General features: G+C 49.5%; 1 protein-coding gene across 3 annotated transcripts in view; it reads left to right on the plus strand.

Annotated features, from left to right (window-relative positions):
* Positions 1-11539: 11539 nt before the first annotated feature.
* The window catches only part of B3GAT1 (beta-1,3-glucuronyltransferase 1), a 37108-nt gene continuing 35742 nt past the window's right edge, over positions 11540-12905 (plus strand). For 2 of the 3 annotated variants that reach the window (XM_037410070.1, XM_037410068.1), the window contains exon 1: positions 11541-12007. The gene's annotated coding sequence lies outside the window, so the exon portion shown is untranslated. Of the gene's footprint in view, positions 12008-12905 lie in introns of all 3 variants that reach the window. The other variant, XM_037410069.1, reaches the window with a different exon arrangement.

A 12905-nucleotide genomic window follows, 5' to 3' on the forward strand; every position in this document is an offset into this window, starting at 1 on the left:
GCATATAGTGTAGAGCTTGGTCCTTCCTCTCTCCATATAAGCTGATGAATTGTGCAACCAGGCTTCTAGCAGCGTCCTGAGCTGTTACTATCCTAGAAAGGAAGAAGAGAGGAAAAACCTTTTGTACTAACTTCTGCTACTTCAGATGCAGCCTGGGCTGAGATAGCATGCATGAGTGGCATTTTAGCGAGGGGAGAGCTAAAACATGCAGGACAACGGAGTAGTGTTTTACCGACATTAATAAGAAATCCACAAATAGAAGTTACTATTTTACTTCACTTGCATGGGACGATTCACTGCACTTGGAGTTGGGATGCTGGGTTCCATCAGGGAAGTGTGAAGCACAGGGATTTTAGTTTGCTTTAAGCGCAAACGTCTGTGCAAACTTAAACATGGAGCTGCTACAGAGTTTTGAGTTTTCCATTATTCATGTATTAGATGTCTCGCTCTGAGTACGGGCTTGGTATCTCCAAAACTCATCCTCTCCTCTATACGTGTGGCTTGGGAAGGGATGAGATTACCCCTCTTGTTTTAGAAAAGGAGCGTGATAAGGCTTTTGGAGCTGCAAGGCTGAAATATGTGTATGTTCTTTGTCCAGAGCTGTGCAAGTCTCAGAAGAGCAGGTTAGGGCAGTGCCTGGCAACCATGAGGCTTGAGTTTCATTACTAACCTACTCTGGGAACTTGAGCACACTGCAAATCTAAAGCTTGCACTTCTCACTTTGCTTCACAGAGACAGGTCTGGGCAATAAAATTAATTTTTTTGCAAAACACTCAAGGTTTGGACAGGCCCTGGTCTAAAACAGAAAATACCATCTCCCCAGGGTGAAGGACCAGAAGACAAAGAAGGAGAGGAGAGAAAGAGCATCTTCTATCCCAGGCATCTGGATACTTCCAAATCTTTTCCTTCCCTCACAGATTTGTTGTGGCATCCTTCAAGTGAGTAGGTTACCTGAAAAGCAGGCCCACTTCATAAAACTTTGCATCCATCCAGCTTACTATAAAATAATAATCATACCATTTAGAATACGAAACCCGTCAGTATCGCCTGAGGGTAGACGTGCCCTTGAAAGGGAAAGTGAAGAGTGTTTGTTCAGAGCAAGAAGGCAGCAGGGAGGATGGAGCTGAATGCAGGTGACAGCTCCTGAGCCTGATGCTTTCTGACGGGCAGTGGCTGCTCCCTCCATCAGCCAGTACCTGTGGGAATCCATCAGGCTTCCCACCTGAGGCCGTGGCGTAAGGGTGAGCGAAGGTCTGGCCGCACAGGCAGCACTGTGAACAACCTGGGCACAAGCTGGCTTGTGTGTGCAACTTTGTGGGTAGATCAACGGCTTGGTCTCCGGAAGAATATGGACTGAAGAGCAGCATTCCCAGGTGTGGCAGTGGGCAGAAGCCCCCTTCGTTAATCCAGATGTGTTTATGGCAGTAGCTACCCTCGTGGGAACGGCGCTGTACATCATACATCATACATCATACATAGAAACGATTGTCTTCACCGGGCCGTTTCCCAGTGGAGCATTGCACTTGCTCCTTTCATTGCAAGGGAAAAATGTTATTCCTGTCCTGTCTGTTTGTTTCTCGGCTGCTGGTGGAGGATGCTCACATATATCAGAACTTATCAGGGCAATATTTAATTTACCTGAACAGACATGAGTTGCTGAACTGTCACAAGCAACAAAAACATATCATGGTGTCTTGGTGGTACAGCTTGCAGGCCTGAAGTGAAGCATTGTGACCAGCCAAGCCTCTGAGCCCTGCTGTTTTGATTCTTTGTCTTATGCTGGCATTGAACAGCTGCATTTGTTGGAACAGAGATGGGAGGGAAAACTGGGTCAGCATCAAACACAGCACTAAACTGGATGTTTGCAGACCCAATTTTATTTAGTTCTAGGGACACTTTGAGCCAGTTTGAAAATGTCCTCTGCAAGTGGAGCCCTGTGGCCCAAGCAAGAGTCCAGATCCCATTCCTGTCTCTGCCGTCATGCCCGTGTGAGAGAAGCACTGCAGCAGCTGTGCAAAAGGGCTTTGAGATTCAGCAACAAAGTAGTTATTTAGAAGTGAGATGTTTGTTGTCTTTATAATAGTGAGTTCCTTTGAAATGATGGGCTGAGCTCCTCGGCAGCGGATGCTGCGGGATGTGAATGCCACGCACAGCCCACATGTCCGCAGACACCGGGGACATAAATGCTCTACGTGCCTGAGATGGCCCAACTTGCAAAGCTCAGATCTGTGTTCCTGCAGGAGGAGTGCACGTTTGTGCGTCTGTGCTTGAGTCCAAATGCTGTGCCTTTTCCTGCCAGTGCGTATGTCATCAGTGAATGCTGTGAATGAGATTGCTCTCAGTCTGCGTGCTCCTGCAAGCACTGTAGTTCACAGATGGAGCAAGACTTTAGCTCACTTTTGGCTGCTCTGCTTTAGATTTGTCTCTTCCTTTCTAGATGGGAATGAGTAGCTGGGAGACAAGGGAGGAAAGAGGAAAAGAACATCAATAATGAGCAAATGTTACATTTCTGTTTATGAAAAGGCTGTTCGATAAGTTGGTAGCCATTTAAACAACACCCTTAATAAAATACAGTTTCTCAGAAAGGCCAGCTTATTTCTGTGCCGTACATGGATTCGCAGTATCTGAGATGGATGAGATCTCTCCTCTGCTTTCACAAGCAACAATTTATTTACAGGGTGAGGCTGTCATACCCGCACGAACACTGCCAAACCTGGCAGGTCTGCAGAATAAGCTTTTGTTTGGTTTGTATTTCTAGCTTCTTCCTTCAGCCAAAGTGGTCCTGCTTGAGCTACAAGTTTTGTTCTGAGAAGTATTGGATGGTCAAAAGACAGGCCCTGTTCTCACCTGCCAGCTAGTCTTGACTGATGCTGCATGTGTTTAGCAGTGTGCTGTGTGGGATGGCTTGGAGCAGAAATGAGTACTGCAAAGGTGTTTTTGCTTGAACCTTCATAGAGAATCAAAGCCTGATTTCTTTCTTGAGCTGGGAATTAGTGTGGAAAATGACTCACTCTGCTGTCGAAGTAGCTAATGCTGCCTGCAGGATTATCCTGGCCACTCAGCTTGGACTCCCGACTCACATCGTTCCAGTTACACAAGTGGGTAACACTTGGCCTTACTTGAAATTTGTAATCATAGATGCTTTTCCTTCACTACTTGCTAAGCTAATGAGGTGATCAACAAGAGAGGTGGGAAGATCCACTGGGAAAAGTCAGAGATCTTTCATGGCATTGCCAGAATGCCAGAGCTCAACCTGGTCTAGCTTGTGGCATCGTTTTTTACCAGCAGAGATCAAACACCATGAGCTTTGCATCTACTGTCTGTAGGAGATCAATGTTTCTGTTCCGCTGGAGCCTATGGCTCAAAAATAATGACCTGATGAGAGGCACACCAAAATAGTGCATGGAAAGGTCGTGATAACAATTACAGGAGAGTAATAAAAGTAATTAAGTATTCACAGCAGCTTACTCCTTTGTAAGGGTGGAGATATCCCATTTTAGAGAGGAGTAGAGGTCATGCTATAGAAAGACGATGAGCATATTTGATGTGGCAGGTGATGGATGCCCTGACTTGAGCAGGGTGAGTGTCCTTTCTGTCTGTGTTCAGGGTGGTGCAGGAGCAGGAATCGGCATAGATTATGAAGAAGCCTTCCTTACACCTGCTCTGAAGGCTGCAAGGCAAGAAGCTGCAGAACTTCCTCATGCTGTGAAGGGGATGCAAGCATCTGCGCCAAATCCCCACGGTGGTACCAGCCCTCTAGGGAGAGAGAGCAACCGCAGCAGCATGCTGGAGCTTTCAACATCCTTAGTGAGAAGATGTACATCCTCTGTGCCTTCAGCATCTAAGTCTGTGGCTGCGATGCCTCTCCGTTCCTGGGCTGTATCTAGTGGATTGGGAACATTCCTAACACCAGAGGCTTTATCTGCCACGCTGCAGGCTTGTTCCTTTATCTCTGCCAAAGGGATTGCATCCTCCACTATGCAAAGGCAACATTTTGCTGCCAAGGTGATGGTGTAACTGAGATTTAAGGCCTGCGTGTGTGCAAAACCCTGCAGTGTTTGAAATGGGAGTAAAAACACAGTCATCCTCAATCTGTTTTTTTGTATGATTCACAAGGGGCCTTCTAGGCCTGGAAAATAAGATGCGTATCCCATGCCAACAGGTAAATGTTGCAACACTTACTGGTGCATTAACAGTGTTTTCAGTGCAGGATTGATACCAAAGCATTGGGTGAGTGTGTATGCACATCCCACACCAACTTTATCAGTGACAATATCGTTACTGTTGAAATGGGTGAGGAAGCAGGCGCAGAATTAAGTGCCTCGCACATTTGGAGTCAGCGGCAGAGCTGACTGAAATAGGACCCTGGTGCCTTGGCTCTCAATCCTCTGCTAATCACAGCACCGGAGGTGAAATGAAAGCCTTCGCCAGTCTTCTACTGCTAGTGCCCAGGGCTGGGAGGCACGTCTCCTCCCTGGCGGAGCAGCTGGAGCAGAGACACGGGTGGAGGGCTGCCAGTGCTGTCTGGGGCTGGAGAAACTCCTGGTGCTGCTCATCTAGGGCGCTGTGGGGATGTCGGCTGTTCTTGCAGAGTTGGAGGGACTGGAGTAACACCCCCTGCTATCAGCCCCGGACTGCTTTTGTTTAGTTCTCGGAGTCTATCAGAAAGCAGTGCGCCTGGCTCCCTTTTTGTTGTCAGTGCTGGCTGGGGTTTTTTTTTTGTTTAACAGCAATTTTGCCTTTGTTGCCAAACCTGCAAGTAGGGCTGGGCCGAGTGAGGAAGTGTAATTAAAGTTTGCTTAGACAAAGGCGTTTGGTGACGAGATGCAGTGTTGCTGAATCCACAAGGGGCACAATTAACTGATAAGAGTAAACTAATTGTTATTCATATTAAATTAGGGCACAGGTGATTTGGAAAATCTATAGACACTCCCATATGCTTTGCAATTTTGCATTGCAGATTATGGTTTTATAAAGCCCTTCTGGGATTCGGATTATAGAGGCAAAGTGTGGAGCTGTATCTAAACTGAACATACTCTTTCCTGATTAACTACATGATAAAAACATAAATGTGCACATCAGAGGATTTATCACTGTGTTTGCATACTAATTTTTCTTTTCCAGGCATGAACAGAACAGTTTTTTATAGATCCAAGTGATTCTGTTTAGTGGCACCCAGACAAGGTGAGGTGATTCCCGTGTTGTCCCGTAATAGTTTTGCGGTGGAGGTTAACAGCAAGGAGCGGGCATATGGCAGGGACATGAGCGCCACAGGAGCGGTAGGAGACACGGGGATACTTGCTGCTGGTTCTTTTCTGAGGTGCTGTCATGGTCTGTGAGTATCCATAGGCAAGAGGCAGCGGGGCCGTGCTCCCCCGGCAGGATGGTGAGGCAGCAACGAGGTGCAGTTTGCCTGCACGCTGACGGGAATGGCAGGTTGCTCGAGCTTTTGGAGCAATTCTGCATCAGGCTCTGTTTGTTTAAAATGAATAATTATGAACGGGACGTGAAAAAAAGAGTCTAAATTGCTTGTGTGATCTTGGGATATGTGAGATATTATGATTATTTATGCGCTTCTCTGTCTCACTTTATCAATTCATTGTGTTGCAATCCCAGAGTGTCACAAGCTGCTCTTGGAAAAGGTTCTCTCTCAGTGAGATCCAAAGCTGCCTGGTGAAGCGGTGGTAGAAAATGTGGGGGCAACAGAGCAGGAAAGGGGGCAGAGCATGTGTCAATGGCGTGGCTTCAGTGTTAAGGCAGAGGGAAATGCGGGCCTTTGGCTTGGACTCGCTGGTAAGTCTCCTGAGCCCTAAAACCAGAAAGGACCTGTGACTTCTGTCATCTGGGAGCCCCCATACGGGGCTGTATCACTTAACACACTGAGAGACCCAGCAATAATTCCAGCAGTGCACACATGGTTTTGCTTTCCTCTCCTCTCTTCTGGTCTCGAGCTGTGGCATCCAGAGCAAAGACAAGTTTCTGACCCCTGTGATGGGTGTGAGGACATTTGGGTGGAGAGTTTGGAAACAGAGCTTAATTACAAAGCAGTGTGGAGAGAGCTGGATCACTGTTTATGTTTGTTTGCTGAGAGGGTGCTTCCCAATAAATTAAAATACCTTAGAGAACAGTTTGGATATTGTGATTTAGCACCGTCTGGGTTGTGCTGGTCTCTGAACAATCTCTGCCTTGGATTCTGGCCAAGATAATGATCGAAAAAAGGCTGTAGCTGGACAAGGAGTCTAGGGGTTATTGAATCACTCCTGCCAACTCCCAGCAATGTGCTAAACCATTTCCTTTTAGATGTTCCCCTGGGTTAGGTTTACCTACAACGGGGTTTTTAGCCCACAAAGAGTTTCTTCCAAGATGTTAAGAAGCACCACTGTCCAAGGGAAGCTCCGTGCAAAGTGTGGCTCTCCTTTTCCTGGGCTCTGAACTGATGCAGGCTCTGTCTCTCCCAGCAGAGCAGAGAAGACGGGTCTGGCGCTAGGCTGAGGTATCTTTACTGGAGGAAATTCCAGTGGTAAAATGCCAGGCTAGGGCTTAACTTGTTTGCCGATTTGAAGGAGAGAGCACCACCTGCTGATACATCACCACGGCTTTTCTTTTGGTCTCTCCCAACACTTGCTCTAACCCACTTCTAAATCCGTGGAGCATCCTGAGGGCACGCTGAGACCCACAGGTCAGGGTGTGTAAATGCCCTTCGTGCATGAACAGAGCCTTGATGGGGAGAAACAGCTCCTGACAGGCAGTGCTGCCAGGGAGGACGGTATCTCCTGTCTTGGCTTCAAGGTGAAGATGGGCTGTACTCAGGCAATGGTTTTCCTCCAAAGACCCTTTTGGACATTCATCGTATCAGGTGGATCAGTGCCCTGCCTGTCTTCCAAAGCCTGTTGTTGGTGTCCAGCTCCTTGCGTCTGCCTGAGGGCCCTGCCCAGCTGGGGAGTGCTGCATGGTGAGTCTCTCTGCCTGTTTGTCACTCGCTTGAAGGCTGGTTGCAGAAGTCCAGCTGGGTGACGAGAAAGCATCTCTGATAACTTGTGTAGGTGAAGCCCATGAGATAGACTTTTTGAGTGGAACATAAGGAGATTTTGGATGGGATGACAGCTTTTATTGTTGCTTGCTGTACCTTTACTAGAAGAAAAAGAAACCTTGGCTTCTGAGTAGATTTGTCACAGAACTATCTGCCAGTTTCCCCCCCACTAGAAGCCCAACAGACTTAAAGACTGGTAATTGCTCTGTAGCACAGCAACAAGGGCAATAGTTGCTGGAAACAGTCTGTGCAAATAGCAGAATGTGTTGTTCCACCCCATAAGGTGCTTACGCTCTGCTTGAAAACCTGTTGGCCTCTGTTTTGCCCTTGGAGAATAATAACTGTGCTTGCGGGTGCTGGCTGGAGGATCTTTTTGCCCAGTATGCACATGTCAACCAAAGTAGGAGCAAGGATCCATTCCAGAAAGTGAGATGGACCGTGGTGCTTAAAGGGAGCACTATAAATAGGTTGAGGGGGTTTGTTGCATGGAGAGTAGCAAGTGGTTAGTCTGATTTGTGGTTATGAGCAGCTACCTCTCAGCCTCCCTTGGGAAGAGGGGGATTTATCTTAGTTTGACAAAATGGCCAAGCTGGGAGATTTTTTTTTCCTCAGTAGCCTCTCCCAGAGCCTTGGATCCCTCTCATCTGCATGACAAGTGAAGTGGCACTATCAAATGAGGTTCTCCCTAGTGTCAGGGTTGGCTCTGAAGAGTCTGTCATTTCAAGAACTGGCCCATCTCTTTCCTCATCCTGTTTCTGTAGATAGTCATATCTCAAGTCGGGTACCACAAGGTGGTAATAATCTGGAACCCAGCCTATGAGCTGAGAAAATTCCCAGAAAGCCTGAGGCAAGGTAGTTCCCATGTTCAGGCTGCCTGAGGCCTGAAAACAAGACGGCGCTTGCTTGGGGTAGCAAGCAAGGCTGCCAGCCAGGTTAGACAGAAACGTGGAGCGCATCAGCCCTTGGGCTGCTCCAGCTGGTACGCTGCTCCCTCCCCGCAGCCCAGCACTGTGCCTGCGCGTGCACCGCTGGAATGTACCCTGCTGTTTGCTCAATATTTGCCCTCACGCTCTTCCCTTTGCCCTGCGCTGCCTTGGTTAATGAGGTTATTGTTTAGCCGGAGAGAGGCATCAGCTTGTGTTTGTGCCTGGCTGCAGCACAGTTCCAAGCAGAGATCCTCCTGACAGTGCCAGATGGCAGCCGCAAGCGCAGGGGAGAGGGGGAATGGGAGCTGTGGCTCTGCCCCCTCCCAGGAAAAAGGCTGGTGGAGTGTGTCTGCCCGGCTCTGCTGCGGCGTGGCTTCGGAGTCTGGAGGGGCAGATGGAGCACGGTCGAGGAGAGGGCCTCAGGACGGTGGGGCAGGCAGAGTGCCGGGCTGTGAGCCTCTAGGTTTGGTTTTCTTGTGCCTCCAGGCCTGTGGTAATAAACCTTACATAAACCTAGCCAGAAGCCATAGCATTAATATTTAAAAAATGACATTTAAGGTATTGAATATATGATACATTCTCCAGAATTATGTCTATGTGTGTGTGTGTGCATGCACACGCTCGGGGCTTTGTTTTCCTTTTATAGTGGATTGTTTTGTGTATGTATTTTACTCGGGGTATTTTGTGCTATAATAAGAAGGGGGAGGGAGCAGGAAAATACTGCTTTGTTTATATACACTGCTGTCACAGCGATGCTGCGTGTTTCAGACTCGCATCCTCTGTGAAGCACTCTGGATTCCAGGCAAAAAACACCCTTCCCCGCTTCATCCCGAGAGCCTCTGGGAGGACTTCCTGAGCCTCTCCTCCGTACCCCTCTTGCTGGCAGGCTTACCCTCTCCTGCTAATTTGGCTCTGATGGATGTGGCACACTGTACCCAGCATGCAAACAAGTCGATATGCTAAGGTTCAAAGGGACAACCTTGGAAAATGTCAGAGCAGCATCTCTCTACACCATTGTTCTGCTGCGCTGGTCACAAAAAGGAGCTCTGACTGAGGCAGGCTGTAATTTTCAGTCGGGGGAGCAGGGGAAGGACACAGCAATGCCTCTCTGTATGTGTCTATGTCCCTCCTGAGCTTCCTTGATACTTTTCCCAATGCCTTTCACCTTTGTGAGTCTTCAGAGGCACTGGTGCAGGGCTGAGCCTGAAATGTTACTGCTCATCTATAATTTTTATAAATCTCAGGTGCAGCACATCTCCTTTCCCTCCTCCCTGAGTTTTTATGTGTTTAGGTTTTGTGGCAGGACTGGTTTTATATCTCTTCTCCCTTGTTTTCTCCCCTCTCACGCAGCCCTGAAATAGTCAATGAATTTGCCGCTTCTTAGCTCTTGATATAGGCCTCAAGGGACAGTTCTTTCCTACCCATCTCCTGAATGCCATAGCAGCAGGTAGCCTGGGACACGCTGGAAAAGCGCTGGGTCTGAATCCGCCCTTTTGATATAAGTGGACATTATGCATTTTTAATAGACACGGAGTTCAGTGAAACCTTTAGTACTAGCTGAATTGGCGCAAAATTCCCAGGCAAGTAGTCTTTGGAGCTGATCTCTCCCTAGGTACCTTGCAGAAAATGAGACCAAGGACAAAAAAAGGCCATGTTCCCTTTGATTGCAAGAACTGTCTTGTTTTGCAGAGGAGGTGACTGAGCAGAAGCTAGCCTGGCTGTGCAGGCTCTTTAGCTGTGCATGAAGGATTCTGCACTGGCAGTTCTTGTTCATCCTTGTTTATCCACAGAGCAGGTGCAGCTTGAGGGGAGAGGCTGTTATAAAGCACCTTCCTTCAAGCATCGCCCTCCATGGACAGTCCTTCAGCACTGGCCTGGAGGCATCATTTCCCTGGTTTTTCCAGTATAGGCCTTGCCAGTCTCAGCAAAGCTCATTTGCACCTGAGGCGGTGGCTTGGGGCCATGCGTGGAGTCCTCCAGCTTCCTTCACTTCAGGAGGAAAGGGTATGGGGCCTCCTGCCCCTGGCACTGTGGTGTTGCAGTTAGGATTTGTCAGCGTGTCTTGATGGTTGCTACTTTGCAGGTAATGTTTTGATTTGCAAACTACGTAGCGGAAATCTCTGCTCCCAGGTTCCCCTCGAGATGCACAAGTTGAAACTGGGGTCTGAATGCTATAGGTTCAAAAAAAAAGCCTGGTGGAAATGGTGGGAGTCACTGGTGCAGATCACAGAGTCCTTCGCAACATGGACCTCAGCTCCCTGAGTACTGAAGCTTTTCACAGTAACTGGAAGGTTGTGGGTTTTCTTTGTTGTACCTTTTTTGGTGAAGCATAAGTAAATCTGTCTGCACCTAGAGGTTACCATGGCACTGTAACCTTACCAGATCTGGAAGAGAAGGAGTAACAAGGGAGTAGCTGTAGCTGTGGATCTGTGCATGTCCATTTTGGAACATATAGCTGGCAGAAGATGGTGGTATATGGAGGAGGTTGGTCTGGCTGGAAGCAGGCGAGGAGGCAGCAGTAGCAGGACAGGTACAGGTAACTCACCCCCAACCTCAGGACTGACTTCTGGCTCATGTTAAACCATCCAGCTGTGAGCGTGGCATCCAGAGACATATATACTGTGGTGTTCAGCCATCTTGGAGAGATCTGCTGCTGAGCATGAGTCAGCCGTGCCTGGGTTAACTATTAAAGGGCAGTATCAGGAGATAAGATCTCTACTCTACTTCCTCAGCCCCTTCAAGCCCTGTGTCCTCCCAGTGGTCCCTGTGAAGGCAGGGAGTGCACCTAGGGTCCTGCTGCATCGTTAAAGGTCAGAGAAGTGTCCTGTCCACCCACTGGGCTTGGTGCAGTTGTCCCCAGATTAAAGGCAGCCCTGGTCACATCCAGAGCCTCCTTCCTGGGGGGGAAGAGTGTTCCTGCTGTCCTTTGCCCAGTGCCAAGCCCCACAGTCAGCTGCCAGGGTGGACGTGGGCGTACCTCGCTTTTGGGTAGGGATGGCTGAGTGGGGCCGTGGAAAGACATGGTGCTAGATAGAAGGGGAGTTGCATGAGATCTAACGAGTGGTACCTGCTGCTTGCAAAGCCCAAGTGGATTCGGCTGGGGAGCCACCAGTCCGGGCACGGAGGCATGCACAGCGAAGAGTGGAGGATGCTTCTGCTAAACCGTGTGTGCAGAAAGTGGAGCAGAGCTCACTCCGCCTGCCTTCCTGAGAGGAACCTTGCTTCCCACCTAAGCATATGGTGACTGCTTTCTCCCAGAGAGGTGCTGAGCCTCCTCACCAGCAAGACCCTTCTCTCACGTCCAGCCCTTCCTAGCCTCACACTTTGCGTTTGCCTGCTAAGCTGGGAGATAGTCTCCCTTAGCCTGTGGCTGCAAACTCAGTGGGTGATGCCGTGGAGTGAGGAGAGCAGGAACCAATTCCTTAAGGGGCCATCTCAGAGCCTTCCCTGGCTTTTCCTCCCATCGCAGGGAGAAGTGCCCCTGCCTAAGTGGAATAAATTGGTACAGACCATTAGCAGCGCAGGTCCTTCTCTGGTGGGGGGGAGGGAAGGGGCTGTCAGCACTGCTTTGGATACAAAGCAGCCAGCCACGCTCTGGCTCCTTCCTCCCGCACCCCGTTGGCCTCCTCCTCCTCCTCCTCCTCCCTCTCCCTGTTTGCACGCTCCCTCCCTCTTTCACTCTCTTTCTTTCCCTTAACGCCACGCTGCAGAAAGGCAGACCTGGGGAACTGGAGGTCCACAGAGGCAGTGGAGGAGGAATGCTGTTTCTTTGCGAGTGAAAGGAGGAGGCAGAGAGACAATGAAGGAGTGTCTTGGTTGCTGCCTGGATTAAGAAAGCATACATAATAATAATAATAAAAAAAAATCTGGACCCAACAAACGAGGAAAAAGGGAGGAGAGGAGGAGGAGGAGGAGGTTGCTGGGGGGAGCCCACTCCAGTGGGTGAACAGCCGCTTTGAATCGTGCCTCTGTTCCCAAGGATTAAAGCATGAATGGGAGCAGCTTCCCAGCCACGATGGAGAGAGAAGGCGGTTCAGGCTATGGGAATAAGGTAACTCTTGCCTCTTGCCGGCGTTGCATGGCTGAGCTGAGCAGGACAGAGATCCTTTATGCACAGGGCTGGGTGTGTGTGTGTGTGTGCATGTGTGTATGCAGCGGGCAGAGAGTGGGAGGAAGCAGGAAAGACTCCAAAGCGATTTTTCTACCCCTCCCAGCGTATTTAAAGAATGCAGAATGGGTCCCGGGGCTGCAGTGCTGGAGATCACTTGGCCCCCGCTTTTTCAGGCTGGGTGCCTGAGGACACCAAGCTGCTTTGCCTGGGGAGGGCTGGCTGGGTCGTGGGGAAATACACTTGTGCCTTGCCTCCAGGAGCACTGTGCTCCCAGCCTTGCCCCCCCAGACCTGCACCTGCTCTGGGGCTCCCCTCGTGGGCTTGAGCGCAGCTCTGGGGGAAGCTGCGTGGGGACTACAATGGCCCAGCGCCCTTCCAGCCCGCCGGTGCATCCGTGCAGAAAGATGGGAGGGAGGTGAGAGGCATCTGAGAGAGTTGCTTTTCTCTTCCCGTGGTCATCCTCTGTCTTTTCTTTGCAACAGAAAGGGATGGGATTTAGTAGGAGGGGGAACTGAAATCCCTTTCATTCGTGCCAGCAGTGGCGAGAGCCAACTTTGAGGCTGCTTAAAGAGAAAAGCTTTCAGAGTGCTATCTTTTTGGAGGAATAGGAGATGGCTGAGCGATGCTTTGCCATCTGAGGAGTGATCTCTGTGTTGTGTTGTGTTGTGTTGTGGGAGTGGGTGGAGATGAAAAATAGTGATTGGAGGGGGGGGGCAAGTCTGTGGTGATCGATGGAACTACCCACAAATGATGCTTTCCTTTTCCCTGCTGGGCCTCTTGCTGACTCAATTCCTGGGTCGCAGACCTGAAAGTCCTGATTTCTCTCAGTCAGACCAGA

Source organism: Falco rusticolus, chromosome 16, assembly GCF_015220075.1.
Source record: "Falco rusticolus isolate bFalRus1 chromosome 16, bFalRus1.pri, whole genome shotgun sequence".
Taxonomy (NCBI): Eukaryota; Metazoa; Chordata; class Aves; order Falconiformes; family Falconidae; genus Falco; species Falco rusticolus.